Genomic DNA, 25788 nt, shown 5'->3' with positions numbered 1-25788 from the left:
TCTAATAGATTTATTGCAGATTTTTGAAATAAACATATCAGTAAATTAGCCTACAACGCCTATTTTCATGTACTGTTTTCGTGTGGCATCGTATTTTGGGGTAATTCCTCATTAAGGAAAAAAACATTCATTACACAAAAGCGTGTAATCAAAATAACAGCTGGAGCCCATCCAAGATAATCCTGCAGACTTTTATTTACGGAACTAAGGACATTCACAGTAGCTTCGCAATACGAAAGTTCAGTTATGAAACTTGTTATTAACAACCCTACGCAATGCAAAAGTAATAGCAATGTGCATAGCTACAACATTAGGAGAAAGGCTGATCTTCACTATTCTGGGTTAAATATAAATCTGGCACAGAAAGGGGTGAATTATGCTGCCACAAAAGACTTTGGTCACTTGCCAAATAGCATTAAAAGTCTGACAGGCAGCCAACCACAATTTAAAATCAAATTAAAAGAATTTCTGAATGACAGCTCATTCTACTCAATAAGTGAATTTTTAGATATAAATTAGTAATTAAGAAATTGAATTCTGTCATGTAATGAAACCTTTTGTTAAACTGCCACGTTTCACATCATTACGAAGTGTCGTATTCCTGATCTGTGGAACTAGTATTACTATAATCTAATTGCCACGCAAACTCACGTGCAATAAAGTGGCACTATCACCCCTATTTCGCAATAATAGAAAAGGAGCTTATCTTCTTTGAACTTTTTCGATGTCCTCCGTCAGTTCCCCATACTGCACAGCAGTACTCTAGCAGAGGACGGACAATCGTAGTGTAGGAGGTCTCTTCACCAGACCTGTTGCATTTTCTAAGTGTTCTGCGAATAAAATTCAGTCTTTGGCTTGCCTTCCCCACAACATTATCTATGTGCTCATTCCAATTTAAGTTGTTCGTAATTACAATTCCTAGGTGTTTAGTTGAAGTGACAGCCTTTACATTTATATGACCTAACCGAATTTTAACGGATTCGTTTCTATACTCATGTGGACGACCCCATATTTTCAATTATTTGGGGTCAACTGTCACTTTTCGCACCATGCAGAAATCTTGTCTAAATCGTTTTGCAATTGGTTTTGATTTTCTTATGTCTTTAGTAGACGATAAATGACAGCATCATCTGCAAAAATCGAAGATGGCTGCTCAGACTGTCTCCTAAATCATTTGTATCACATCTGTTTCACCCGATGACTTCGGTCAGTCATTACGAACTGTGACCTTTCTGGCGGGAAAATCGCACAGCTGAAAGGATAATATCAGATGTGGCTGCAGATGCCCATGGGTACATTTATTTACATCTCTCATCATAATACTGGCTACTGGCTAAAAGTTAAAGACAGCGTCTATATTGTAATAGGATTACCCTTTACTTGTGTTACATGCGATCAGTGTACACGATTGTATGGAATAGAAAGACATGTAGGTATACCGTATCAGAATCGACTTTCTGGTTCTTTTTTACAAGACGTGAAATCTGATACATTTCCTTTATTCAGACTGCATTAAACATAAATAAGGGACTCAAATGTTGGGTGCCATGGCTAGACGCAGAAAGAAGTGAGCTCAAATTTGATATTATTCAAACTGCGTTAAACATAAATAAGGGAATCAAAACGCAGAAAGAAGTTAGCTTAAATTTGATGCGATTGGCATTCAGAAATGTCCATCTTTTAATACACATTGAAGCCTCAGCGCTGTTGTGTAAAGAGGTCAGCACACAAAAATAATTGAAGCCAGATGCAAACCGACAGTCTGAGACGCCGCATATTCAAACCGTTAAAGTGATTTACTAAATTTTAATATCAGCGGATGGGATAGCAATAAGTCCATTCACTCACGTAGCTAGCTGCAGTTGCTCCTTATGGAGGCACTGAACCTATTATTATTAGCTAATGATTAGAACTGAACGCTACTACCGTTCCAGGGCACGAAGGTTGCCGCGCGGGGTAGCCGCGCGGTCTGTGGCGTCTTGCACGGCTCGCGCGGCTCCTCCCGTCGGAGGTTCGGGTCCTCCCTCGAGCATGGGTGTCTGTGTTGTCCGCAGCGTAAGTTAGTTTAAGTTAGATTAAGTAGCGTGTAAGCTTCGGGACCGATAACCTCAGCAGTTTAGTCCCATAAGATCTTACCACAAATTCCGAATAATTTCCTCGAAGGTTGGCCCAGATCCAAGAGAAAATGTTTCCGTCAAGATTACATGCCACGGATACCGTCAACAAAGCTTTGAGAGAAGACTCGGCTAACAATTTATTTTTAGTCAACAGCAGTAAACGTTCACACTTAAATACAGTTTTAAACATTGGCGAAGTACAAAGATTCAGTACATTCTGATATCGTCGCAGACCACGATTCAGAAAATATGACCGCTGTAATGCCAAAATATACACAAGTAGATAAAGCTGCATACTTAAAAGTTCATTCCCACTATTAATAAATTACATTGGCTAATGGGAAAATGCTTCTTTTACTGAAATAAATTACATTATTCTCTCCTTTAATTAACATAGTTTGTGGTTCATTCAAGTACATCGTTTCCCGTCCCAATACAAAGAATGTTCGCTAGCAAAAGGATACTTGGCTTTCCTCTATTTCTAAGATTTTTGGAATCACGCAATATGTGACTGTTCCTCTACGATAATCTACTTTCTCAATGCGATGAAAATCTGTCGCAAGATCCATAAGTTATTATTTATTTACTTACTGGTGACATTTTAAAATATTTCCTGTGCATTAGTATGTTGCTGGAAGCGCCCACGGCAGTTTGGAGGTTGGATCCGATCAACAAGTACGAATAATTACACATGTAACGATTTTGTACATTAGAAAATAAGATTTTATTTTAGTATATTACAAGCATCTAAGAGGTATTTCAGACTTATGTACTGCGCACGACAGTTCTTCGTTTACTGTATAAAAAAATCTAAACCAAACGACCATAATCGTTTCTTTTCTATCAAAAGAAAAGGCCAAGTTATATTATGGTAAGTAGTCTGCAACCCTGCAAGTGTTTGTTGCATGGTACACGATAAATGGGCCCCTTATTTATGCCTACAAATATCTATCTTACGGGATAACACTCTCCACAATGACATATTACGTCTGCATTGCGACATTCATCATCACGTTCTTCCTCAGCTTTAGCCAGCGCACTGTTTACGGTCTGTTACCTACACCAGAAGGTACCAGGTACACATTCTTGCTGCGTGTTGTAGTATCGTGTAGAAACCCTGTTTGCAGTATTTGTGTTTTTCATTTCCTGTTCCTCGAAGTCCACCCACTTACATAACTCGACTCTGCTATACCGATTTCCTCTAGACACTGACCTCAAATGTTCCACGTTCCTACGCCAACTAGTGTACGGCTCCTCTTCTTTGTATTTCATCCAATGGGTGTATTTCTAAGATCCAATGATGATGGTCCTATCAGCTCTTCAAAATAATTGTAGTACCACTCCATTCTGCACTCTAAAGAAGAATACACCTGCTATCGTTGCCTGCACTGGTAGCAACAAAAAGAGACAAGCCTATAAATGCGTGCTATCGTATGGTAGGAGCATCAAACGGATAGGTGATGTAGAACGAGGCATTAGAAGTTTATACCTTTCCACGGCAAAGTGCTCAGTATCTACGATTCGTTAAGCAACCCTAAAAAGAAAGGGAACAGCAGTTCCCATTGCACTCACATTGCCTACGGCTCCTACATACGCATACATTTCTGTGAGATATTAGCTATGCCGCTACAGTGAGACATCGCAGTCTTTGGTATTGATCGGTCACAATACAATATCTGAGACCTTCCGATGAAATCTCCTATACATGCCTGATGCTTTTCATCGTGGCTCGTATGACCATGAAAGCGAATGGCCTATTTGTAGATTGTACAATGCAACGAATTACCTTCCTTCATTATGTTTTTTACGCGTAACTGTGGTGTTTAAGGAATCCATTTTCCTCTGTTGAAGAAAGTAAACGGCGCGTTGTCTTTAACGTTCTCTTCGAAATTCGAACGAACAGTTCAAACCGAAATCCAAATAGGCCTATACGACGTTAGACATAAAAAGAAACAGCTGATGCAATCACAGCGTCAGGCCTAAGTTACCGACTCATAAAATTTCTCTTGGAAATCTTTTTTTTTTTTTTTCATTGCTTATACGCTTACTCGTAACATGAATGTTTTTACATTCCATGCATACGAGTAGACAATCAGCTTCATTTACAAAAATAGTTCAAATGGCTCTGAGCACTATGGGACTCAACTGCTGAGGTCATTAGTCCCCTAGAACTTAGAACTAGTTAAACCTAACTAACCTAAGGACATCACAAACAGCCATGCCCGAGGCAGGATTCGAACCTGCGACCGTAGCGGCCTCGCGGTTCCAGACTGCAGCGCCTTTAACCGCACGGCCACTTCGGCCGGCAGCTTCATTTACAAATACTGAACAGACTGTACGTATTACGTAGACAAGAACGACGAAATTTTATTGACTGTGGCCATTGCAGCTGTTTTTAATAAATTTTTTATTGCAGCCCTGCAAGACACATTTTTACCAACGTAATACATTGTTACACTTTCGAACTTGTTACGCTCTTCATCAGCCGTATTTTATTCACTGCATGTATGCGAAGAGAAAAGTTACTTAAATAATCCAATATTTACTATCTGATAATTTACAAACCATGTCTCACGTAATCTTAGGTAGTCGCTTCTTGTTTGAAACTGGTGTGGGAAGGAGGACCAGAAAGTGACATCAGTTGTTGTTGTTGTTGTTGTGTGGTTGTGGTGGTGGTGTTGGGCTGCGCCATATAAATATTGTGGAATTGCGATTTCCGAGTTCCAAATTTTATTTGTCATCCAGCCACAGTAGTACATTTTACTGCATAATTACGTCACAACTCGGTATGGAATAACTGCACATAAACATTCTCGAGTAATATTGTTAATCCAGAATGCGATTTTCAGTCTCCAGCGGAGTGTGCGCTGATATGAAACTTCCTGGCAGATTAAAACTGTGTACCGGACCGAGACTCGAGCTCGGGACCTTTGCCTTTCGCGGGCAAGTGCTTTACCAACTGAGCTACCCAAGCACGACTTACGCTCCGTCCAAACAGCTTTACTTCTGCCCGTACCTCGTTTCCTACCCTCCAAACTTTACAGAAGTCTCCTGCGAACCTTGGAAAACTAGCACTCCTGAAAAAAAGGATATTGCGGATACTGTTAATGTCGATGTGCGTTACAAACACAGTCCTGTACTGATTTTCAGGAAATGTTGCAGCAAGGTGCCTTGTGATCAGTTTTTATATAGTGGTTCCACCCGAAACTACGTGAGAAATGAAGCCTGGAACGAAGAATGCACAATTCCGAAATCAGCTCAATAAAACAACCACTAGCACCACCACAGTGGACGTCATTGTTTCTCCCCCAGTCTAATTACCCCACCAGAAGTGACTGCATGAAGACAATGTTTATAAATTAAAATGAATTAAATTTTTATTATTTCAATAGCTTTTTGTTTCATGTGCAATAAAAATACCTGCTAATGAGCGAAGCACCCCTGTACTAATATATTAAATAAAGAATGTGACAGGTAGCAGCAAAAAATAGTGTGAAATTTGAGAAAGGTATTTTTCACGACAGCGGCATTCCATAACTTCCTTCTCCAACGTTCAGAGAACGGGAGTTTGACACAATCTTTCATGTCAAGAGCGTCCAGAGATGAATGACAGGTGCGAACTATTGAAGGAATTCCAACAAAACATGAAATCAAACAGAACACTGTCATCTCCGATCAGGCGAGTAATTCGCTCCAGCAGCTCCGACGGGCCCTGCGGACATTTAGGAATGAGAGACGGAAACAGAGAGAGAGAGAGAGAGAGAGAGAGAGAGAGAGATGGAACGGCGGCACGTGAAGGACCGGCTGCGGCCGTTGTCATAAGGCGGGCTACGAGCGCCGTTATGCTAGCAAGAGCACCTGCCGTCAGCGCAGCCTGTTTCCGGGGAGCGTTGAACCGGCAAGCACGTCCCTCTTGTGCGCGGCCCTCCGCGCTAGAAAAAGGAATGGGTCTGAGAAGTGCGACAGGCGGCTTCTTCTCAAGGCGGTGAGTCTCAGCTCTTGTGTCGGAACGGATCTGGAATAGCCCTAAACAGACACTGACCGTACAGCTTCAGTAGCACTCTCTACACGAACTTTCCAGAGCTCAAAAATAAATGAAATTTATGTGGTAGATAGGATATGTATTCCCAAGCTTCTAACCGGACTGACAATTATATTCTCCAATATGTTTTAAAGATTAATCAGTCAGCGTTAGTTATCGCTCGCTGAATCGTTTGTCAACGATGTTTGTCACTGAAATATTGTTATTGGAAGACAGAGCGAGGTGAAACAGTAGTTACTGAACTCCTGTTCATGAAATACGTCGATAATCCTTGAGTTAGGCCACTGTATGATTTGTATGCTCCGACCGTAACCCAACTACGTCCATAGTCACTTGAAAATGCGTGCCGCGCGGGATTAGCCGAGCGATCTAAGTCATGGACTGTGCGCCTGATCCCGGCGGAGGCATGGATGTGTGCGTGTTTATCCTTAGGATAATTTAGATTAAGTAGTGTAAGCTTAAGGACTGATGACCTTAGCAGTTTGGTGCCATAAGATTTCACACACATTTGAACTTTAAAAAAAAAAAAAAAAATGCGTACACAGCCGAAAGTACGCAAGAGTGAATGACAAACAAAGGGACATTTTAATTACAAATGAAAAGCACAATATTAATAATGTCCTACAGTATTAATTTATTTTCGGCTTACATGACTGACATCAGTCTGACGATGGTCTTGTAAGCCGAAAACAGGTTGACAGAATGAATTAATACTGTACAAAGTACAAAATATTGCGCTTTTCATTTGTAATTAGGAAGTTGTACGACCAAGATGGGACGAAAGAACAAGTTAATACAATATTAGAGTTCAGCCAATAACAGGCAGTGCTGTAGACTTATCATTCAGAAAATTTGTGGAGGCTCTGGACTCCATTTCTACTAAATTATTATTATTACTCTTTCTTTTCTCGTTATGCCCAGTTCAAGAGCGCGTCTAAACTTGCTAGCATGGTTTGGCAGCTTTTTTAAGAAGAAGAAGAAGCTGTCAGACCAAGCTAACAATCACTTCATGAATTCGCTGTGTTTTCTCTTATATTCCTCTCTCCACATCCACAGTTTTCCAGTTTGTTTTTCTTAGTTTTCTCTGCCGAAGCGTAATACGCAATTACGATTCCAAAGGCTTTGCGTTCTCTCAGGGTATCTTCTGTGGCATTCATTTCTCGCAAGTCCTGCTTAAATTCTTCTAATCAAGTGATGTTTACCTATTCTGAATTTATTATATTAAGTAGTTTTTATCTGTCAATTTGGTGTTGTCCGTTCTGCACACGTTACCAATGAAGTTCATGCGTCTTCTACTATCAGTGAACTTGTCTATTGGTGTGGATAGGTCTTTAGTTTTTCGTTTAATCCACATGCCATTTATATTAACCGGACCATAAATTTTTCTTAGAATTTTCCGCTCTTCCTTTGCAATTTCATCAGGTCTTGAATGACCTCGTAGAGGGGTCGTTCCTGAGGCATATAGCACTTCAGGCAACAGAACTGTCCCGTAATGCCGAAGTTTAGCGAACGGAATATCACTCGCTTATTGTGGCTGTTCCAAGTTGTTACATTTCGCTAGAGCCGTCTAGGACCACGTTAAGTCTTGGTACATTTGACAGTGAACTTTGCTTCCTTTGAAGCCCAAAGTTCTTTCATTCAATATGAGTGGGCTTCCTTACGCTCCCCCGTCCAAAGGGCGCCGCGTCTTGGTTTTGGTTGCTCTTCTGGCTGCAACCCGTTCTCGAGAAACGCTTACCTGTCATTGGCAACTTCGGGTTTAATCTGCACGAGATGGATGGTCTTTTTTGGTATTTCTAAACCAAGGCATTGTGTTTTTCGGGTTTTAATAAAAAAATGGAAAATGGTTTTGTCAACCTGTTCCCATCCATTCGTTTGAGGTGGCCGTAAAATCGTATACGTCTTTTGGCGGACTGTATCTGCAATTTTCTCTCTTTGCCATAGACTTCCTTGTTGGATATTTTTTGGTGGATGTCATTCTTGTAATTGTAACACATAATTGTTCTAATGATTCTGCGCTCTTTTTTCTTCAGGTCTTCTAGGATGCAAGCATTTAGGGACAGGATTTCGGTTGCACACTTCAGTACTGGCTTCAGAATCGTTTCATAGTGATGTATTTTAGTGTTCTGTGATAGGCTTTTTTTGCTATAAATTATTATTATTAGTAGTAGTAGTAGTAGTAGTAGTAGCAGCAGCAGCAGCATTACATACTTTGCAATCTGTATTTCCTAATTAATTAAAACCAAGAGTTCAAGCACTATAAAGTCTTAGCCCATAAACTGATCGCGTCCACACCACTAAGCTGCTCTTATGTAGGCTCTTCCCAAAAACCCTGCATAGGGTATCGACAACAGGAGTACACCTGTTTCTGCGTTGCACCGCATTCTCCAAATCTTAGCGTCATGGAAACCCCAGCCGTACAAACTCCAGCTGTACGAAGTGCCTTTGCGTCTAGCATCTCCAGTCCGGAATTGGTTTAGAGATTTCCAGTGACCAGCTCTCCTTGTATCCAGTGTTGACAGATTTTCTAATGGTGCGATCGAATGGTGTTCCTTCGATTTCATTTACTTCTCCAGTCGGGAAGAGATGCCCCTTAAGTCTGCAGTACATCTAACAAAACTTTACGTGGACTTAGATCATGTTGAAATAGATAGTTTGGCACTCTCCTTGCAGACTGATAACTCTACTCTAATCGGTGAAGGAACTGTAGCGCCCAGTTAATAATTGTTTCTCAGTTGCAAGTGGTCGTAGGCAGCCAATTAATAATCCAAGTGGTCGTAGGCAGCCAATGAACAATCGGGAGCATAGTCGACTCTCTCCGATGTAGGGATTTATACTACACCAGGCTTGCACATTCGCTAGTCAAGAACCGTATTGCTAAAACTGAAGTTGTAGTTCTTATAACTAATGGTCTGAGTCCCTAAGTTGTACTGATTCATTTCCGAGGTACTTTATTTCTACCACTGATATTCAGTTCGGCGTTCAAACAATGTTTCTGGAATGTCGTAACTAGATTTAAAGTAACTCCTAAGTAAGTGGGATTGGCACACTGCTCCAGTACCATATTTCACAATGAAATTGTCAGATACCATGAGGCTTCTCCATGCCATGACAACGCAAATAATGAACTCGCTTTCTTGATTAGCGTGGTTCAAAATCCCATTTGGCTCTCCTTAGTTATGTTCTTTCTAGATTCCCAGCATTACATAAGACGAATCGTAGGATCGTTTATTTGAAAATGTTACGACCTATCCCATGCTTGACCAAACGAAACCAAAATTCACTCTGTAACACACCTCAAATTGTCTGTGATGTGAAATCTTATTGACAGTGTCAAAAGAGAGTATACAAGTCGAATACGATAGTAAAAGTTGTCGTCCGACATATCATTTACAAAAATCAATAGACGACGAACTGCTCCTACAATTTGACGTGCATCATCCTAGCTTGCGAGACCAGATGTGAGCCAGAGCCAAATGAATTCCGCACACGGCAATAACAACTGTTGGTCTTGAACTTCTGCCTTCATCAATAAGGTTTTAAGAAGGGTTTTACACACTCATCTCAGCAAATGGCAACCTAGTTCCACATTCCGCATCCGAGTTGCAATACACTAACAAATAAAAGATAAATACAGCCAGAATAAAGTTCACACAACTCATAGCCGGCCGGCCGTTGTGACTGTGCGGTTCTAGGCGCTTCATTCTGGAACCGCGCGCCTGCTACGGTTGCAGGTTCGAATCCTCCCTCGGGCATGGATGTGTGTGATGTCATTAGGTTGGTTAGGTTTAAGTAGTTTCAAAGTCTAGGGGACTGATGACTTCAGATGTTCAGTCCCATAGTGCTTAGAGCCATTTGAACCATTTGAACTCATAACCAGATGATGCACATCACTCTTCTACACGGAGGCCATCAGGACACAGAATTGAAATAATAGGCAACTCATGGATGCCTGAGAAAAAGAGTAAAAAAAGGAAACAATCTGAAAATTGAATACCTAAAAAAGTTAAAATACGGCAACCTGCCGATTTTATGAAGTGCTACACTATAAAAATCAGTAACTGTTTCGATAGTTTCTTGTTTCCTCAACAATATTATTATTATTATTATTATTATTATTATTAGTGAACATCAGTTTTGATTCAGTTGTGAACTAGAAACAAGAGACGTAATTTTGGCACTGATGCTTTTTAATGCAAAGCAATCACAGAAAAAGGAATCTACTGATCAAGCCATTGTGAGAATAGTTACAGGTAACCAGTGACCGTGAGAAAATACAGTTTGCTTTTCCCGCTAAAACTGAAATTTTGCTGCCGAAGATAGCTATGCAGAGAAACACGTTATAAATTTTTTCTTTCTTGAGTTCGCTCGTAGAGGTAAGCGTCAAACGCTGTGAACAAAGTGATCGTCATTTTAGTTCTGTCGCAGATTGTTGGCCGCCGTTTTCTCAGATACACTGCACGTCACAACGTTGTGATTATGTTACGACATGAGTTTAAATACAGGGCTACAAAACGCGTCGTCTGTCGCAGTTCGATCACCGATCATTTAAGATCTGCTTTCGACAGAGCATCTTCCATTTCCGTCATACCTCGCGTCGCTTCCAATCTCTCTCTGCGTGACAAACTGACACAGCATTTGTGAAGTGACACGACGAGGTTTTGTGTCTTGTATAACCGATCGGTAGCGGGCACTGGATGTGGCAACACTGTAGCGAGAACTGACAGACGTCAAACACCAAACAATTTTAATCGGACTGCAGTATTTTTCATAAGGACTTGAACCAAAAACTGCAAAAGGCGCGAAACAAAGAAGGCATCTACCTCCTCTTTAATTCACAGCCTACATCCAAGATGCTATCGATAAACAATGTTTTCGAAACAGCTGAGGTGGGGATCAAAATTAACGGACAGAAGATACACGTGCTGCGATATGCAGAAGACACTGATGTGGTCGCGGAGACAAAACAAGATTTAGACAAGGTCCTCTGCACAATGTAAAGTATCTTCTGTAACCAGCATCGTACGAGAATAAAAAAGAGAAAGACTATAGTGATGTTATGTAAGACTAAATAAGAGTATGAACCTCTAAGAATGAGAATTGGAGGTGAGCAATTTACCTATTTGGGAAGCAGCATTACAAGAAATTGTAGAAGCCAGAAATTCTGAGCAGAATACAACAGACCAAAAATGCATTTAATTTGACAAAGAACCAGCAATAACATCAAAATGGAAATAAAAAACGGATCATGAGAGCGTCTGTTTCAAGTGTGACCTTAATGTGGTGTGAAACTTGAACAGTAGGAAAACAAGAGGGAAAACGGCTAGAAGCCCTGGTGATCTAGTGCTACAGAAGGATGTTCAGCTGAATAGATAGAGTTACCAATGGCGAGGTGCTGAGAATAAAGGAGCCAGATTCCTCTACACACAAGCAAACGGACAGCGACACATTTTAAGACACGATAACATCCCTGGAACAGCAGCAGAAGAAGCTATTGAGGAAGGAACTGCCGCGGACGAGCGAGTATGCCATACACGCAGCAAATTATGAGTGACGTGTGCAGAAACGAAGAAGGCTGACAGAAGTGTGTAATGGCGCACTGCTGCAAACCAGCATTAGAGCTGAACAGTAAAATAGAAAAAGAAGAAGAAGAAAGAAAGAAAAAGAATTTTGAAACATAGCTTCGTTATCAGTTACATCATAAAACAAGTGCTAAAAATGTGTTTCCAACAACGACTACAAAGGTCAAAATAAATGTTGCAAATTGCCGAAACTTAAGTACTGAACGTTGTGATCCAGAAATACTTCACGATATCAATACATTGGTTTGTTTGTAATGCAATTCTAACGGAAACAGTCCATGTTTCTACCGTGAGTGGGCAGTATGTGCAGTCTATGGCAACCGCGTCACCTGCAAACATTACAGTACTTCTACTGAGTGTGATTACGAGTCTGTTGCTTGAGGATGGTTCGGACAACAATAACGAATGGTCAGAGGCTCTGTATAGTCACTCTAATAGAGCAGGGGATAAGACAGGTGGATGTCGCAGCGAATGTCGCTGAGTGGAAGTGACGTCTCTATCTCTAGAATCTGGAACGAGTTTCTAGTGATAGGATCAGTTGAGTATCATCACAGTAGTGGCCGCGGAAGAAAAGCAACAGGTGTGCTACATCTGTGTAGAACAGCGTCTACGGCGACAGTTCCAAACAGCTACAGTAAAGCCGTTGTCAACACAAGCGATACGAAATATGCTCCATGAGCAGGGATTACGTGCCAGAAGACATCTCATAGCTCCTCCTGTAAATCGGGTTCGGAGAGGGTCTCGTCTCGCATGGACACGAAATCACTCTCTGTGGACTTGGCAGCAGTGGGACACATCGCTCTTTCCTGATGAGACGCGTATCAATCTCCACCCTGGCATTACTGATATCCGTCTGTGGAGGCAACGAGGACAATGTTTACACCTTAACTGTATCGTAGACCGTCACCCTTATCAAGGCAGATCAGTCACGTTTTGGGGTGGAATCATACACGGCCGTTGGACACCCCCTGAGTCAAAACATGGTACGGTACCTGGTGTGGAGTATCGGGATGACATCCTTGCATACACTTAGGCTCCATTTAGTGCGCATAATGGCGCGGGATTCACGCTGACGGCCGACACTGCACGCCACCATCGTCACAATCTCATGAACACCTTCCTACTAAGCATATGAACAGTTGGATGGAATGACCCCAATATTCTATATCTCATGTTCATTGAGAATGCATGGACCATGCTAAAACGAGCGGTTTTCAATCATCCTGTCACACCGGAGATCTTACAAGGTCGCTGTGGAGAAAAGGGACAATATCACGTAGGTTTATCTGGACAGTTTGGTAAGGTATTTGCCTAACCCCATTCAAAAGCGTATCCAATTACGAAGAGGACCAGTTGGTGCATAATGAATCTGTTACGCAAAATGTCAGTGAGAAGAAACTGCAATGTTTGCAGTGGAATCTTTTGTAAAGTATTGTTCCTGTTTTTTGTTTACAATTATCAAGTGGAAATAAGTTTATCTTCTTTACTTTTGTTTTCTTACGACTATATCTGACAGAACAAAATCAGTTTTGTTTCCTGTTATGTCCAATATTAACAATTAAGCAATATTCATAATTTATTTTGACCACTGTGTTACACAAGCATAGGCAATAGATCTAAAAATAGTTACAAATAAATAAATGTTTCGTTGATATACAGTCTTTTTGATTTTAGAATACTTATTCCTTTTCCTCGGCACTCCACTGCATTATAGATCTAGTAAATACCACGTTTCATCACTCGCCTGCGTACTCTCCGCCTGTCACGGAGCCTCAGCAGTAATTGCTCGATGTTTGTTTGTAAACGACCATCTTCATAGATGCTCATCCAGAGCTGACAATTATCATGCAATTTTCCTCTATTACACGACTGGGGAGAGATGTACTGGTACACAGTATGCTCTTCTGTACTACTACATTTCATTTCAAAAGCTTACTTTCTCTTCCTGCCTGTACTGTTTATCGCCCACTTTTCGCTTCTGTACGTTCAGAAAATACTTCTTATCTCTTATATTTGTAATCATTTGTAACACACTTCTCTTTTCCCAGAAATTATTTTCTTGTTATTGCCATAAAGCATTTCATATCCTCTTCAACTTACTGACGTCAGTTATTTTGATGAAAAGCAGAAGAACCTTGTGTACTACTTTCAGCCCTTGATTTCATAATCTAACTCCGATGCCGACTGACAATTCGATTACGCTCTAACTTGTTCTAGTTTTATTTCTGTCCATCTTTCCAAGACGCTATCCATTTCCCTCATCTCTTCTTCGAAGTTCTTTAACATCTCTGGGATAATCACAATGCTCTCGGTGGATCTCGATTTTTTTTTATTTCTTCCCCCTGTACTTTAATTTCCTTTCAAAATGTCTTCTTTGTTTCCTTTGCTGCTTGTTCAATGTGTAGATTGAATACATTGGAGGTAAGATACAACCTTGTCTGTCTCCCATCTCGACCGCTTTCACATCCTTCGTCTCTTAGCACTGCAGTATGGTTTCTGTACAAGTTTCAAATAACGTTTTGTTCCCTGTTTTTCATTCCTGATGAAACCACAATTTCTAAGAATATTCCAGTCACACAATGTCATAAGCTTTTCCTACATTTACACATGTTTTACATGTGATATTGTCTTTGTTCGGTTACTCTGCTAACACGAGCTGCAGGATCAATATACCAGGGTCGTTCAATAAGTAATGCCCCACATTTTTAAAAGGCCATTAATATACATAGACAAACATCCTCGTTGGTGCTTCACATTTGGTGTTTGTTCTGTGCGCCGGTGAAGTTTCGAACGGTTCTGGCAGGTGGCAGAGCGGTAGTACAGCATCAAAATGGCGTCTACGTATGACTCACGTTACAAGCAGCGTGTTGCTATTGAATTCTTATGTGCACAAAAAGGAACCGTGGTCAACATCCATAAGCGTTTGTGTGCAGTGTATGGCGATGCTGCAGTTGATATGAGTACAATTGGGCTGTGGGTAAAGAAAGTTATGGCTTCAGGAAACGCAGGAACAGAGCTCCATGTTCAGCTCGTGCGGATGCCATTATTCGTGTCGACCGGCGCATCACAACTCGACAATTGGCTCTACAGTTGTCGGTCAGCATTGGATGTGCGTCTGCAATGATAGAGACTCTCGGATATTCAAAAAGGTGCTCACGATGGGCTCCACCAATGCTCACAGCGGACCACAAGGTTCAAAGAAAGGCCATTTCATCTGAATTGTTGGAGCGTTTTGGGACCAACGGAGGGGCCTTTCTGTGACGGATCGTTTCGGAGGACGAAAGCTGGGTGCATCACTCTGCAACGGAAACAAAAAGGCAGTCCATGGAGTGCCATTATCCTCATTCACCACAAAGGAAGAAATTCAAGACAACCCCCTATGCCGGAAAAGTCATGGTGGGAGTCTTCTGGGATTGTGATGATGGTGTCATTCTCGTGGATGCGTTGCCAAGAGTGTCAACCATCAATTCAGAGGCATACGTGAAGACTCTGAATAAACTCAAGAACGTTTCCGAAGTGTTCAATCGGACAAGAATCCAGCAGAAATCTTGCTCCAACACAATAATGCACGCCCACACACAAATCTGAGAACCTTGGAACACATCGCCGAATTGGGTTCGACACCACTGCCTCATCCACCCTACGGTCCAGACCTGGCATCCTCGGACTTCCATCTCTTTGGGCTGCTTAAAGATTCTCTACGGGGAACACATTTTGAAAATGACGAGAGTGTCAGCCATGCAGTGAAAACTTGGCCTCTCCTACAACAGGACAAGAGCTTTTACCAGCATGCTCTTTCACAACGCTGGTGGACGGCCATAGAAAGTGATGGAGACTACGAAGAAAAATAAGACATGGACAAGACATGTTGACGTATGTTGTTGTGGTCTTCAGTCCTGAGACTGGTTTTATGCAGCTCTCCATGCTACTCTATCCTGTGCAAGCTTTTTCATCTCCCAGTACTTGCTGCAACCTACATCCTTCTGAATCTGCGTAGTGTATTCATCCCTTGGTCTCCCTCTACGATTTTTACCCTCCACGCTCCCCTCCAATGCTAAATTTGTGATCCCTCGATGCCTCAGAACATGTCCTACCAACCGATCCCTTTTTCTAGTCAAGTTGTGCCACAAACTTCTCTTCTCCCCAATCCTATTCAATACCTCCTCATTAGTTATGTGATCTACCCATCTAATGTTCAGCATTCTTCTGTAGCACCACATTTCAAAAGCTTCTATTCTCTTCTTGTCCAAACTATTTATCGTCCATGTTTCACTTCCATACATGGCTACACTCCATGCAAATACTTTCAGGAACGACTTCCTGACACTTAAATCTATACTCGATGTTAACAAATTTATCTTTTTCAGAAACGCTTTCCTTGCCATTGCCAGTCTACATTTTATATCCTCTCTACTTCGACCATCATCAGTTATTTTGCTCCCCAAATAGCAAAACTCCTTTACTACTTTAAGTGTCTCATTTCCTAATCTAATTCTCGGAGCATCACCCGACTTAATTCGACTACATTCCATTATCCTCGTTTTGCTTTTGTTGATGTTCATCTTATACCCTCGTTTCAAGACACTGTCCATTCCGTTCAACTGCTCTACCAAGTCCTTTGCTGTCTCTGACAGAATTACAATGTCATCGGCGAACCTCAAAGTTTTTATTTGTTCTCCATGGATTGTAATACTTACTAACTTTTCTTTCGTTTCCTTTACTGCTTGCTCAATATACAGATTGAATAGCATCGGGGAGAGGCTACAACCCTGTCTCACTCCCTTCCCAACCACTGCTTCCCTTTCATGTCCTTCGACTCTTATAACTGCCATCTGGTTTCTGTACAAATTGTAAATAGCCTTGCGCTCCCTGTATTTTACCCCTGCCATCTTTAGAATTTGAAAAAGAGTATTCCAGTCAACATTGTCAAAAGCTTTCTCTAAGTCTACAAATGCTAGAAACGTAGGTTTGCCTTTCTTTAATCTTTGTTCTAAGATACGTCATAGGGTCAGTATTGCCTCACGTGTTCCAATATTTCTACGGAATGCAAACTGATCTTCCCCAAGGTTGGCTTCTACTAGTTTTTCCATTCGTCTGTAAAGAATTCGCGTTAGTATTTTGCAGCTGTAGCTTATTAAACTGATTGTTCGGTAATTTTCACATCTGTCAACACCTGCTTTCTTTGGGATTGGTATTATTATATTCTTCTTGAAGTCTGAGGGTATTTCGCCTGATTTGATGTATATTGTCACCAAATTCTGACTCTTAACAATAAATACATTATTAAAAAAAATTGGGGCAATACGTATTTAACGACCCTCGGACTTAAGCATTCGTACATATCTCCTGTAGATAATTCGTGTAAGTATTATTATTTTATGCGCCGCAAACGAGATACACTAAAGAGCCAAAGAAACTGGCACATCTGCCTAATATCGTGTAGGGTCCCCGCGAGCACGCAGAAGTGCCGCAACTCGACGGCGCATGGACTCGACTAATGTCTGAAGTAGTGGTTGAGGGAACTGACACCATAAGTCCTGTAGGACTATCCATAAATCCGTAAGAGTACGAGGGGGTAGAGATCTCTTCTGAACAGCACGTTGCAAGAGTTCCCAGGTACGCTCAATAATGTTCATGTGTGAGGAGTTTGGTAGTGTTTAAACATAGAAGGGTGTTCCTGGAGTCACTCTGTAGAAATTCTGGACGTGTGGAGAGTCGCGCTGTTCTTCTGGAATTGCCCACATCCGTCGGAATGCGCAGTGGACATGAATGGATGCAGGCGATCAGACAGGATGCTTAAGTACGTGCCACCTCTTAACCGTCGTATCTAGACGTATCAGGGGTCCCATATCACTCCAACTGTACACGCCCCACACCATTAGAGAGCCTCTACCCGCTTGAATAGTCCCTGCCGAGATGCAGGGTCCATGGATTCATGAGGTTGTCTCCATACTCGCACACGTCCATCTGCTCGACGCAATTTGAAACGAGACGTGTCCGACCACGCAACATGTTTCCTATCATCAACAGTCCAATGTCGGTGATAACGGGCCCAGGCAAGGCGTAAAGCTTTGTGTCGTGCAGTCATCAATGGTACAAGAGTGGGCCTTCGGCTCCAAAAGTCCATGTCGATGATTTTTCGTTGAATGATTCACGCTGACACATGATGATGGCCCAGCACTGAAATCTGCAGCAATCTGCGAAAGGGTTGCACTTCTGTCACGTTGAACGCTTCTCTTCAGTCGTCATTGGTCCCGTTCTTGCAGGATCTTTTTCTGCCCGCAGCGATATCGGAGATTCGATGTTTCACCGGATTTCTGATATTTCCGCCGGAAGCAATATCGGAGATTTGATGTTTTACCGGATTCCTGATATTCACGGTACACCCGTGGAATGGTCCGGGAAAATCCGCATTTCATCGCTACGTCGGAGATGCTGTGTCCCATCGCTCGTGCGCCGACCATAACACCACGTTCAAACTCTCGTAAATCTTGATAACCTCCCATTGTACCGGCAGTAACTGCCGACCGCAGCACCATATTCTTCCTGTTTACACATATCTGTATTTGAGTACGCACGCCTATACCAGTTTCTTTGGCACTTCAGTGTAGAATAGACAGTTAAAAAAAAAAAGCAATCAACCCCCCGCCCCCTTCTCCTCCCACATCTCTACCTAACATACAATTTCATTAATTTACACTAACAAACACACACACACACACACACACACACACACAAAGTTGCTTCACAGGTTGGCAACACTCACAACGTGAACGAAAACAAACGAACAGATATAAACACTGTTACCGTGCAGACTGAGAGTTTACAAAAATGAAGTGTAAATAATGTAGCGCAAGAATAGCGTACTGCAGAATGGTAAAAACTGCAAATTGCGTATGTGCCTCGAAGTCTTTCGACGTCAACCACTGCTAACAAGGACGGAAGCAGCAGAATAAGCAAAGAAACACCGTAAGTAACTTGCACGCCAACTTTATAAACAAAACAATTTTTAAGATAAAAGAGCGAAAAATGTACAAACGTATGTATATACTTTGCAGAATAACCACGGATGGTGCTTTATAAATAGGAGCGAATCGCATCTGATGTAATTATCTTTAATTAAACTACAGTAAGCTCAAGACGGATGACCAACAGTAACTGATTTTAACAGCTGCTGCGAAAGATGGTCATGCAAACAAACGCATTATGAGGTAGAATAGTTTCGTCATGGCTGGTTCTCCCCTGGATCTGAATAATTACAGTGGAATCTATCGTAAAATGCACTGTAGAGATGTTCTTGGTTCAAAAATGGTTCAAATGGCTCTGAGCACTATGGGACTTAACTTCTGAGGTCATCAGCCCCCTGTAACTTAGAACTACTTAAACCTAACTAACCTAAGGACATCACACACATCCATGCCCAAGGCAGGATTCGAACCTGCGACCGTAGCGGTCGCGCGGTTTCAGACTGAAGCGCCTAGAACCGCTCGGCCAGCCCGGCCGGCATATTCTTGGTGTTCTTTTGTGAATACAGCGGAGTTCATAATGTGTGTGCCTGACTCTCCGCTCTAGGTTTTGGCTTTCAACAATTCTCCCCTCCCCTTCCCTCACCCCGATACAAAAACTATAATGAAATACGGTCAGCACAACCAATCTCCTCCACGAAACGTGGAGCCATATTTAACGGGATTTGTTCTAAACGTTCCTTGAAAGACAATTTAAGTAACACGGTGGATCATTTGACTGTCGTTGCATCCCGCGACCAAATAAGCTCACCGCACAAAAATTTAACCATCCATGTGCGCACACACAGATTAATAATTGAGCCTTTACAGATGGCGCAGCGACCGAATAACGTGCTCTACGTGAACATACGAGGTAGTAGCGATCAGTGAGACATTTATTTTTCAAGCGAACATTGTACATAAACATGGGTAAACGTAAGGCCGTGACAGTGGCAAAAAGGGGTAATAGTGTTTGGCCGTGCCCATGGCCATACGCTGCGCGATAAAATCCTCAGCGAGTGGCTTAACCTGGATGCGACGTTCCTGCATATACTTGCAGACTCACATTCTAACCGAATCCAGGCGGATTTCGAGTCCAGGGGAGGAATTACATGGTATTAAATCATGCTTGTAATGACTTCTCTAGGGTGTCTAATTTTTTGTCCGGTGAGCTTAGATACGAACGAAAAGTGAGCCTGAAAGAGATGTACGAAGTCCCCCGTGAGTTATCAGTCTTAGAGGTCGGTGGTCGTAGGGACTATTAATAGGAAGCTATGTCATTTATTTCTATATGCAGTGAATAATGCTAAGTCGCCTTTAATAATGTTACAACACAACTCTATACTTTATACTCCATGGAGCGATCATACTATTCAAGTTGAAAGTAACTGTACGAAATCGACGAGTATTTCCACTCTTATGTTTTCAGCTCCTACATAATCCAGTCACACATTACGTCGCGGACATAGCACGATACAGGAACACCCCTCAATTTCAACAGTATCTCCCGCTGGACGTCCACTTAGTATGTGAGATTGCATGCCTTCCGGTGAATTCGGCGGGAAAATGAACGACACAGCAGAGGAGAGGTAAATTATTGTGCCCAACAGGGAGGTGGCTCTCTTTAGGAAATTAGGAGAGGCAATGGAAGATGCAAGGCACCAGGATACAGCGTCGTCAACCAGCTATGCGGGGGGCCGGCTAGCAAAGCTCAGTTCCTGGGGACAGAGGTATACGGCAAGCTTTGTAGAAAAGTGTCCGGTACTGCCTTTTTTGAAATTGCTACGAAACTGATGGATTACAACAAGTTATCGGTGTCGTCCAGGTTTGTCCAGAAGACACACTTAAACGCGGGGGTACAAAAAACAATGTACCATGTAAGAAGTCTTACACATGTAAGACGAAATGGGCCAAAACACTGAGTTTAACAACGAAAATGTGAGAACAAATATGATTCTTCCGGGAATAAGTTTAATACAATCGAGTAAACCTACTGTGTTTGATAATAACAGCAACAATTTGGTACGGAAACCATCACACGCAGAGTACCATCAAAAGATAGGTTTCAAAACAGCAAAGCTTGGAGCTGACAGTATGGGGATCCATGACAGCCTCCGGTGAACAGCCGGCCGGAGTGACCGTGCGGTTCTAGGCGCTACAGTCTGGAACCGAGCGACCGCTACGGTCGCAGGTTCGAATCCTGCCTCGGGCATGGATGTGTGTGATGTCCTTAGGTTAGTTAGGTTTAATTAATTCTAAGTTCTAGACGAATGATGACCTCAGAAGTTAAGTCGTATAGTGCTCAGAGCCATTTGAACTATTTGAACCTCCGGTGAACAGAAATTAGTCTCACAGGCAGATACATTTTTTGCATCCATTCCATGCATTTACTACAAGAAATGATTAACAGTATGTACCGCATTATATAACTTCAGTACAACACAGTCATGGAAAACCAATATGGCAAATGACTGAATTTGAAGGGGACTGCTATTTGTTTTTTATTCTTATAAATTATTAAAAGGAGGCCTGATGTCTTCTGTAGGGCAATGGTACAACAAAATCAGGCCCGGAATTCTGAAAATCGATCGTGCAGCGGAAAACGCTAGAACAGAAGGGTCAGGTAATAAGAAATCTAAAGCGTCCCAAAATTACTAATTCAGAACAGATACCTGAATTAAATGAATTTTCCCATCATTTGATTTATGACAGGACTTAGATTTGGTAGTAACTTGAGGGTAATGATCATCGACTGAACTACCTACAGTGTAAATTTATTATGCCATTAATCATCATTAATACAATAAACTAACAGGAATATAACTGTTATTTTAGTGAGGCGCGCGTAGGGAGCTTGGCACAAGGCAGTTCTCTCGTGGAGCTGGTAAGTGCTTTTAATCTGTTGCACAAAATTTGACACCTGTGCCGATAACCTGAATTCACAGAGCATAATTTATACAATAGAGGTAACTTAAAGGATTGGAGGTAATATGCACATGTTCGCGGTTACGCACATTCGGAAGATGTGAGATTCATATTCATTGACTACACAGTGCAACCTACATTCAAACAATGGCAGAAGCGCCCTTTGTTCAAAACTCACAAAAATATTCATCAACATGTTTCAATGGTGGCACTACACGTGATGGCAGGTATCGTCTCAAGACATTCGCTAAACACAAATCCTTCCATCGGATTTCCAGAGAGTACAGCTTGGTTCATCGCTACAGATCTCTCGTTTCTCATTATCCCCTCTCCACTGGCGCCGTTCATTACACCCCACCAAGCGCCGATAAGTAATGACTACAAAAATGTGTGGCTTACGAGGCGCTGCTCGACTTCTTGTTGTGGTCTTCAGTCCGAAGACTGGTTTGATGCAGCTCTCCATGCTACTCTATCCTGTGCGAGTCTTATGATTGTGCAAGCTGAACTTGTTCCTTCGCATTTTCATATCAGCAAGAGTCGACTTGGGCAGTTTTAGAAAGGCTGAAATGTCACTAACGGATCTGTCACTCACTTGACATCCAACGAGTAGTCCATGTACAAAATCACTGTTCTCTCCTGACCGACCCATCTACTGATACTGCCCTCTGCTACAAATGCAAACGCTGGTACTGGCAAGCCTTTTGCCTGGCTTGGCGATGAGCAGGTTAAGCAAAGCATTTGAATGCTGTTCCTGAAGTTGCTCTATGGAGTGCAGATGTTAGGGCCTTTCTGGCAGAATTGGTCTCTGGTGTATGCGAAGTTGTTCTCCCTAGGCTATTGAACGGAGTGCTACTTCCTCAGCAGGTCTGGCCAACTTGCTGTCGGCTTGCGGTGTACCGGATGGGCAAGATCCTCAATCAGCATATAATGGCAGTGCTCCATGTTAGTGTAGAACGATCAGCCAGTCTGCTGGAATCTGCCCTGCAGCAGAAGGATGTCTGTGTCTTCGTAAAGTAGATGTGTTGAGTAATCTCGTGGAAGGCGCGAGGAGAGCTTTGGCGCCCGGTTTTGCACCCTCTGCAAGTTTCCTAACGGCTGGCTGCGGCGCTTTATCACACTACGGCTACGTACTCCAGCACTGATGTGACCAGCTCTACGTAGAGCAACCCAGCGAGGTAGGACATCGGCACCCCGCGCATAAATAGTGTGTACTCGAGGCCATCGTGCCACGCGGAGTCAAAGGTCTTGGAGTCGAGTAGTAACACCCCTAGATAACTTGCACGTCTCCAGAGTGCACACTGCTTGGTCCACCAACCTCAGCAATTGGTGCTTGGTGGCGTGGCCACTTCGAACCCATTGACCACTAGATGTCTTGAGAGGCTGGCCCTCCAGTACAAAACGAAGCGGGAGATTACGCTGTCAATGTCAAATATGACAGCACAATAGCCGGCCTACCTTTCATGACGTCTAGTGGTCAATTCCGCATTACATACAGGTGTCTCCATACTTTTCATTGACAATGTGTATTCTATAAACACTGTGAAGTGTGTAGCAGGTGGTACTTTCTGTTGTACCATATACTAAGGTTTCTTTCCGTTCCATTTACATATGAGATGTGGGAAAAACGACTCCTTATTTTACCTGTTTGATCGTGCAGAGTAGATACTGCAAGGGTTGAAAAATATTCTAAATTTCTGTTTTGAAAGAGGGTTCATCAAAGGTTCGAATGAGGTTTTTTTCAAAATTTCATTTACACTTCTTCGACAAACAATCCTGCAAACACTCACACCACACTTCTTTGTGTTCGCTTGATGTCTTCTGTCAGGTCGAAGGAAGGAAGATTGGGTTCAATGTCCCATTGAGATTGAGGTCATTAGAGATGGAGTAGAAGCTCGGATTGTGTCAGGGATGGGGAAGAAAATCGACCATGCCCTTTCAAAGGAGCCATCTCGGCATTTGCGTGGAGCGATTTAGGAAAATTGCTGTCAGTCTGACTTGATGTGCATTCCACACACTACAGTAATATCATTTATCGACAGCACGAGTATTTGTATGCAACCTCTTTTGTAGACAAACTGAATTTCCCAATATCCTATCAATTAATCGTAGTCTCCAATTTGCTTTATATACAACTATTCTTACGCCGTCGCTCACTTTATATCTTTACAAACCGTTATTCCAACATATTTGTATTACATGACTATATGTGACTCATGAACCCTACAGTCGAAGTACACAATACTTTTACATTTCGAGCAGTGAATTACTACACATTTCTGCGCACTGACAGCTAGAACAGGATATTACTGCAATTTTTATATAATTGAATTTCCTCACAAAACTCAGCATCTCCGAAGAACTTGAGGCTGGAAGTAATACTTTACGTTGTTTAACACGAACAGCAACGGTCACAGGACACTAGCCTCGGGTATGCTAGATGCTACTCGTACTAAAGTGTCTGTAGCTGACCATCCATTTAGGACAACATACCGTGTGCTGCTTATCAGCAAATTTTCGATCCAGTCGCGAACCTGTTAGAAACCCAACAGGAACATATTTTCTTCGGAGAAGTAGGTCTGGTGCTGAATCAACAGCTTGACTGAAGTCATTTTGGTTTCCTCTATTCATGTCACAGTGTATATCAAGAGTTCGATTTGAGTTTCGCATCATCGATGTTTTCTGAACCTATAATGATTTCTATGGAGAATTTATTTTGCTACAAGTAGATCGTCAAGTGCTACAAATAGATGGGATTGATGTAGGGCGGTAATATGTGCAGCAGTCCTATTTCCTTTATACAGCTGCCTGTGACCTGTCCTCTTTATCAGTCTCTAGAAACATTATCTCTACTTAATAGATCTGGGGTAAATTATGATCAACAGCGATTCTAATTCACTTGCAAATTCTGAATAGAGCTTGATGAGTAATGCATCTGGCCTTGGAGAGTTATTGAGTTTTAGCAATTTAAGTTACTCTTCACCTGAACGGAACTGCTTTTTATGTCACCCATTTTGCAGTGGTATGGAAATTGAATGATGGCAAAATTACTTGATTGTTTTCCTTTGTGAAGGAATATTTGAGGACAGAATTCAATATTTCAGCTTTTATTTTGCTATTTTCTATTTTGGTTCCTATTATGTCCACTGGGCATCGATATTGTATCATCAAAATTCCTTAGTGTTTTGGAACAGGTCTTGTGACATTATCCTCCTACGGTGGTCGTTGCAGGTTTCACATGTTACCCTGGGCTCAGTGATCATGATGCAGCTCTAGCAGCAAAGGGCACCAAGGTACAAGGGGCTAGAAAACCAAAAGAAAAATCTACACGTTCAGTAAAATGAAATGAATAAGGAGATTATCTCATTTGGAAGACGGGAACTAGACTCATTAGGGTCCGGGCAGGTAATACGTAGAGAAACTGTGATTTGAGTTGAAACAAATAATCGATAAAGTTGGATGCAAATATATACATACCAGATTCACATTTTGCTGTACAGATGATATCTGAAAGCTAATTAAGAAACAGTGCCTATTGCACAACAGATACAAAATAAAGCGTAGAGAAACGGCCAGGTAGACGTGAATTGAAGCACATTCAATTGAAGACAGAATAGAGTAGCATGGAGAGCTGACCCAAACCAGTCTTTGGATGTAAGACCACAACAACAACAACAACAGCAATGCTATAAATGAACGGACAGTATGCCGATCGATCTATCAATTTCGGTCAACAACATGACTAAGATCCTTGAAGGTGGAGTGTTCTCTGGCTCATTAGCCCAGGTTTCTTCCTCTTCAAGAATTTGCAATAGTGGACAATTTGGATGCCTAAGTTCCCAACATGGTAGAGTTCATGATAAAATGGCTGAGCAACCAATGTAGCCTCGTCTAGAAATGTGTTTCTTCAAGCTCTCAGGAACGACAAATTCTGTTTTTTTTTTTTTTTTTTTTTTTTTTCCTTCTTCTTCAGAGAAGAAACGTTTGACGAAATCTTTATATAAAATAACAATTGAAGGGGTATGCTGGAGAAAGCGGCAACTCAATAGATCATATATTGTGTGACTGCATGTTATATGTTTGGTTATATGGAGTACAAAACATGGTGCAAAGAAAAAAAT

At 41.9% G+C, this 25788-nt stretch overlaps 1 protein-coding gene across 1 annotated transcript in view; it reads right to left on the bottom strand.

Moving 5' to 3' along the window:
* LOC126484913 (cilia- and flagella-associated protein 161-like) overlaps positions 1-25788 on the bottom strand; it is a 188498-nt gene that overhangs the window by 82792 nt on the left and 79918 nt on the right. The gene's annotated exons all lie outside the window — the stretch shown is intronic.

Source organism: Schistocerca serialis, chromosome 6 (assembly GCF_023864345.2).
Source record: "Schistocerca serialis cubense isolate TAMUIC-IGC-003099 chromosome 6, iqSchSeri2.2, whole genome shotgun sequence".
NCBI classification, from domain to species: domain Eukaryota; kingdom Metazoa; phylum Arthropoda; class Insecta; order Orthoptera; family Acrididae; genus Schistocerca; species Schistocerca serialis.
This window is presented reverse-complemented; position numbering and strand designations above follow the sequence as displayed.